The sequence below is a fragment of the Pseudoliparis swirei genome, chromosome 5 (genome assembly GCF_029220125.1).
Source record: "Pseudoliparis swirei isolate HS2019 ecotype Mariana Trench chromosome 5, NWPU_hadal_v1, whole genome shotgun sequence".
Lineage (NCBI taxonomy): Eukaryota > Metazoa > Chordata > Actinopteri > Perciformes > Liparidae > Pseudoliparis > Pseudoliparis swirei.
Genome location: NC_079392.1, coordinates 16,074,181 through 16,080,639, shown reverse-complemented (window position 1 = coordinate 16,080,639; position 6,459 = coordinate 16,074,181). Strand labels below are relative to the sequence as shown.

Here is a 6,459-nt window from a genome sequence, read left to right as displayed (position 1 = left end):
CATGTTGAAACTAAATGCAATAAGGTGATAAATGTTATGAGAGCAGTGGCTGGACATTAGTGCACAGCAAAATCGAAAGTGTTGGATGTTCAGTGTTAGGGTTGAGTGTTAAAATATAGAGTTATTTCAACTCAGGTTTAGTGTTAATCAACTCCAAGAGAGTTATTGTTCAAAATGAGTTGGTGTTAATACAGGGAGTCAAATGGCATAATATGCAATCAACTCTACAGTGTTGATTTTACACTCCAGCTAGTGTTACCCATCCCCCAGAAGGCTGCATGTTTGAAAGAGGCGGGAGATTGTTTGACGCAGCCAGACAAACACCTTAAGACTCTTTTCTGTGGACTGGACATGTTCAGAGTACATCATTCCAACTGTGACTAGGATGATACGTGTGTAAGTATGTCTCCGCATATGTCTCTTCATTAAATGTTCTACCCTAGTGTGTATTTCTACAGGTAACATTAACGTTGGAAAAGGTATATCCTTGATGGTTAGCTAACATTAGCTAGCTATCCAGCTCAGCATGTTTAGCTAACCGAATAGCATAAAAAAGAATGTTTAGCTAGCCAAAGACTGTGATGTTAGCCAAGTAGGATGAATAGTGATATTTTTTCTCATTAAGAAATTAGAATAATCAACACACGTTGTAATCACGTTATATTATGAACCGTAATTGTAATTTTTTTAAAGAATTCTGTAACGGTAGAGCACAGACATTTATTTTGAAGGCAGGTTAACAATTATCCTATGTTGTCCACTATTTTCTTTTCTTTTCGTTTATTACTGCCATTTCGCCCACATGTGTTTATTAAATTATTTTAACAAGTCTATTGGGCTTCATATTAAGGTTAGACACTTTTAAATAAAGAGAAATGTGTGGGGGTTGTCGTGAAATGTCGAGAGCATTTTATTTTGACTGCATTAATCTCACTGTTCCGTTAGCTTTACTTCTTCCTCTTAGTGTCGGGACTTTTTGGGGTAAGCCACGTTTCCACTCTGCTCTTTGCACTTTCTTAGTTTTGGTTCAAATTTAAACTGAAGTTATTTGAAATACATGGAAAGTCAATGTATTATCATGTGGACATTATCTACTTGCAATTTAAGTTATTTTGTATGTCCGTGTGTCGATGTCTGTGGGTAGGGCTGCCATGTGGCGAACGTTCTAAGCTAGCCTGTACAGTCAAGAACTTGTGCTAGCATTTGTGTGTGTCGATATAATGCGTGACCGGAAAAATGCAAATGTCAGAAGGAGTAAAGTAATTAAAACATGCTTTGGACAAACATGTCTGCACAATGGAGACGTGAAGAGATGTGCAAGCTTGCTGTTCTGGCCGACACATAGTTAGCTAAACAGAAGGTCAGGCTCAGGCTCTTTTAAGCCCCTTTCATACTCAAAAAATGTCCTGACCTGGAGAATGCGCGACCCGCTTCCGTCGGGTTAAGCGGTTTATGGACCCGCTTAAGGAAAACGTCCTCCAGTCGAATTAAAGATTATCCGTGGCTCCATGATTCGGCGTGGTTTGCCCAAGTCTGGGTTCCGAATTTCGATCACTTTGGGCGGGTTGAAAATCTAAAAAATGTCCTCCATAACGGGCGGGTAACCTGGCGGTTTCGCGGCCGACCTCGGGACACGTTCGTCGGGTAAAGCGCTTAACAGAGCCGCTATTGAAAACTTTGGGAGAGTGGCAGCGCCTTGACTTCTGCGACTGCATGGAGCGCCCAGCTCTCCCATCGTTCACTTAAGTGATTTAAAATTGTTAGTCACACAAGTATGATGCACATTAATTTGATTTAGTTGTACACTGTCGACGCCAGGTGGCATAGAAAAGGCAAGGGGGAAACAAAACATGAGTTTGAGACTTTTCATGAATGTTTGTTTTTTCTTTGTAGGACAATATGCTGGTCAAGGTGAGATTTGGTTCAAGTCAGAAGTATGTTAAGGTGGCAGAAACCGAAGCAGGCTATGAAGACTACAATACATTTATTGAGAGGTTGGTATTACTTGTTTATTACACAGCTATATCTGTTTGGAGTAAACTAATTATTTGCTTGAATGTCAGTTCATGTTATAGTGTCTTTTTATATTAATTTATGTAATGTTTGGTTGCCTCGCCTATCAATTGTTTTTTTATTATGTTGACCAATTGTTATGTCTTGTGAGCAAGTCAAAATGGACAATTGGTGTATGATGGGGAATTTATATCACATATTCTGCACACTGCTCAGACATTATAATAATAAAAGTGTCAATAGAAGTTTACAAAGGACCATTTTTCTAAATCTGATATTCTCTCAGTAATAGGAAAGTTAGGTCTTCCTCTACAGACAGACTTGCACTTGACGGATCAATCAGGGACAGAGGTGGATGCAGATGTGTTTGAGGAACTTTTACAAGCAGGGGACCTTACCGTCAATGTGTCCACAGAAAAGTCTGGAGGTAAGATTTAGCTTTGTTAGGGAAAAATGAGGATCATGAACTGTAATGTACTGTGAGCTGTTTTTCTGACTAGTATTGTAGAGTTGTGACGGTATAACCAATTTTTTGTGTGTATTTCTTTGAACTGTCTTGCAGTTGTGCTTCAACCAGATCTAGCAGAAATTTCCTTTGAGTCGAATGTGTCAGACAACGTATCCTCTGTGCCTTCTGATTCATCTGATGCAACAATAACTCTTGAGAACGATGGTGGGAGGGAAAGGACCCACGACGATCGGGAATCAGCTGAAGCGGTATATCGCACATTACATTTGTTAATAAAACTGAAACCCAAAGACATTGTCCAAACGAGCAGTGCTCTTGTTGCCGTAAAGGTTAACATGATAACTTAGCTCGATGGCTGCCTGGAAGGTGCCGGAAGGTGGTCCCGCCCCCCAAAACTCTGATCCAATCAATGCGCTACCCCCCACTTGGAGCGGAGCGCATATTCAAACCCACTTGGAGCGTATTTGGAGCGCATTGCATATTCAAACCCACTTGGAGCGCATTAACCCACTTGGTTCAACAATTTCAAAGGTACGTAGCTGATATAAAAGCTAATTGGCTGCCTGAGAGCTAACCAGTGTTAGTAAGCAGCCTGGGAGTCAGCCCCTCTTAATGTCCGTCTAGATGCCTTACAGGTATCTAAAACCAACTGGATGCCTGTGAGTTAACCTGTATACCAACGACTAGGCAGCCTGGCAGTCAACACTACCTATGATGCCTCAGAGTTATCCAAAAACTGGTGGCTGCCTCAGAGGTATCCTTATTCCAAAGCAGCCTGGAAGTCAACCAGTCTCAACGTCAAGTGCCTCACAGGCATCATTTGAAAGATAACCACTAACCATTAACAATCACTAAAATACAGTGATTAATCTACAGTAATTAATCTTACTTTGTTACCTAATGTTTTAACCAGATTTAGCTCGCTAGCAGGTAGAAATGACATTACCACAGCTAAGATTAGCATAATCTATCTGCTAGCTAGCAGGTTGAAATAACATTACCACAACATTAGCCGGCCCAAAAAATATAAATATATTAGCTACGTACCTTTGAAATTGTTGAACCAAGTGGGTTAATGCGCTCCAAGTGGGTTTGAATATGCAATGCGCTCCAAATACGCTCCAAGTGGGTTTGAATATGCGCTCCGCTCCAAGTGGGGGGTAGCGCATTGATTGGATCAGAGTTTTGGGGGGCGGGACCACCTTCCGGCACCTTCCAGGCAGCGGCTGCCTGGAAGGTGCCGGTGAGGGCTCAAAACACCATCGAGCGATAACTTATTGTCTGATTCTTTTTATTTTTAGATGGTGAGAGATGTTCTTCAGTCCAGGCCAGGGGGAGTAAAAGTGTTGCATGAATATGACAAAACGAAGACATTGACGGATGGTACCCGGCGACATATGATAAACCTACTGGTGGCTGACATGATTGAAGTTCATGGGTAAGCATTTTATGTTCACTGGTGCCCACCTTAAATCTATTTTTTCTTCATAGCATAAGATGCAGTTGTTACAGAACCCTGTTACATTATTAAATGATATATATATATATATATAAAATATAATCTCATTTCTGGAGCAAAAATATTAAAGCAATTAAGTTATACAAATTAATTAGCCAATGGGAAAACTGGGCGAATGTATGATCAGTGCAAAAGAAGCCACGGGAATTGTAAACAAAAAGACTAATAGTTATCATGATAACACAAATCATTTGTTTGCATTAATATAGTTTACTTTAGAGATGCCTGTCTTTTTTGCTTTCTTCTTGATAATAATACTTATTTTAGTTTGACATTTTACAATTTTAAAGTTTGAAAAATAATATGTTTTTCTACTTTTTAAAGGAGGATCCCACCAACCTATGTGCGAACAAAATACGCTCTTGGCACTACCACTCTATTTCCTTACCTGGGGGATCCTTAATCAACAAATGGATATGTACGTTTGTAAATGAATGGCTTATACTACAATGTATGCAGGGAGGTTATTCTGAATTTGCCTTGTTTGGCTGTGACCCATCAGTTATGTTTAGTTTTGTTCTTTCTTCTCGAATTTTTTAGGAGCACTTCTATGATGCTGACAGTGGATCTGGTTCTTTGATAAAGACAGTCCAGCGCGACACTGCAGTTCTATCTCGGAGATGCTCAACCACCTGTACCTATCAAGCTGGACCAAAGAGCAAGATCCATTTTTGTTGTCTGGGCATCACTCCTCAGATGCGTCTGGTAAGCATCGCTCATTATCTTTTTAAAACATTAATTTACTTGCCTGATTCAGAAATCTTGTCTGAGCGTAATGTGGATATATTTATTTTCACATGTAAGTCTTTGTTAAATCTTCTACTTTCTTCTGGTTTCCCCCTAGGCTGGCACAGTGCTGGTTCACCTACTTCCCCCTACTGCAAAAGGACCCAAGAAGAATCCTAAAATTAGCTCGCATCAAGCAATCAATCTTGTTGTGAGATATTTGAGGGTATGCAATGTTTTAATATGCTTCTTTATTTAGTTGTATTCGCAATGCCTCTTTTTGTGAAGAGGCACATATGTTTTTAGTAATGTAGCGGGCCATTAAAATTGTTCCTCATGCTTCTGTTTTTTCCAGATTGGTGCCAGTGTTGAGACCTTCCTTGAGAGTTTGGAACAAGGACAACCCATCCTCCTGTGTGTCTGAAGAGAAGAACAACATCCAAAGATTCTATGTCATCGTTGACCACAAGGCCATCCCTTGCAAGGCTCAGACGTCCCTGGCAGCTTTCGATGAACTCTAATTCAATTCAATTCAGTTTATTTGTATAGCCCAATTTCACAAATTACAAATTTGTCTCGGAGTGCTTTACAATCTGTACACATAGACATCCCTGCCCCAAAACCTCACATCGGACCAGGAAAAACTCCCAAATAACCCTTCAGGGGGAAAAAAAGGGAAGAAACCTTTACCTAAGGCCCACTTCATCTTCAGTGTTCACGACCACGAATCCCTTAACAGCTTCTACACATTCATCCAAACAACTGTGTTCAACATTGATGTGGGAAGTACCAAGGAAAGTCCTCGTGTGAAGGAGCTCAGAGCAAGACTGCTGAACACAAGTATCTGAGGTGACGCACATCCTTGGATGCAAATATGTTGATTAGTTTTTTCTGCAAGTTACACCACAGAAGTTCTATGTTGCTTTCTAAGCATTTGAGATTTTACCATGGTTTATATCCAGGAAAGACATTACGTTTGAAATGTGGACAGCCGGCATGTTCTATATTATTTTGCACTTATTCAGGGTTTGAGAAACACCTTATTCGTTTGCACTGGGACATTGTTTCAACAAATACTGTCACTTCAGTGCTTATTGTATCAAGGAGAGGGATGATTCATTTTATGTTGTTTCTATTGAGTTGATTTATTATCGACCCTATGATAAACAGTTATCTAATGAGATGGATGAAAAAATATACATTGTGCCATGTTGTGTGACCCGTGCTTTTTTGTGTGACCTGTACTATTGAGGCTGCCATTTAAGAAATGTTATTGTAATGCAAATGCTATGCTTGTGGGCTTGAAAATAAAATTTTATTTGAACAAACTTTTGTATTGATTTTCTTCTTTGTAATTAAATACTAGGAGTATACTGAATTCCAAAGTAAAATTGTACCATATATAGCATTGAGGATTATAACTCCCGACAGTGTTAAAATATATATAAATCAACTCTACAAGAGTAAAATACAGAGTTTAATTTCAAATCCCCTATAGTGTTACATAGCTCAGCAACTCTAGTCGGTGTTAAAACAATATACAGATAGTGTTAAATTCTGACACTGCACACTAGTGTTGTGTAAATTCAACACTGGCCTGTGTTGACTGGTGTTAAATGTCAACTATTGAGAGAGTTGCTTCAACTCTATCACAGTGTTGATCTTTTAACACTTTCAAAAGTGTAGTTTTAACTCAAAATGGGGTGGACCAATATAGACACTTTCAAAGTGT

General features: G+C 39.5%; 2 long non-coding RNA genes across 2 annotated transcripts; both read left to right on the top strand.

Annotated features, from left to right (window-relative positions):
- The first annotated feature begins 1,898 nt into the window (after positions 1-1,898).
- LOC130194355 (uncharacterized) lies at positions 1,899-2,647 on the top strand. The gene is made up of 3 exons (XR_008831827.1): positions 1,899-1,994; positions 2,300-2,440; positions 2,576-2,647. It is a non-coding gene; the product is annotated as an uncharacterized LOC130194355 (long non-coding RNA).
- Positions 2,648-3,815: 1,168 nt separating this feature from the next.
- Positions 3,816-4,574, top strand: LOC130193443 (uncharacterized). The gene is made up of 3 exons (XR_008831650.1): positions 3,816-3,920; positions 4,326-4,419; positions 4,542-4,574. It is a non-coding gene; the product is annotated as an uncharacterized LOC130193443 (long non-coding RNA).
- The last annotated feature ends 1,885 nt before the right edge of the window (positions 4,575-6,459 follow it).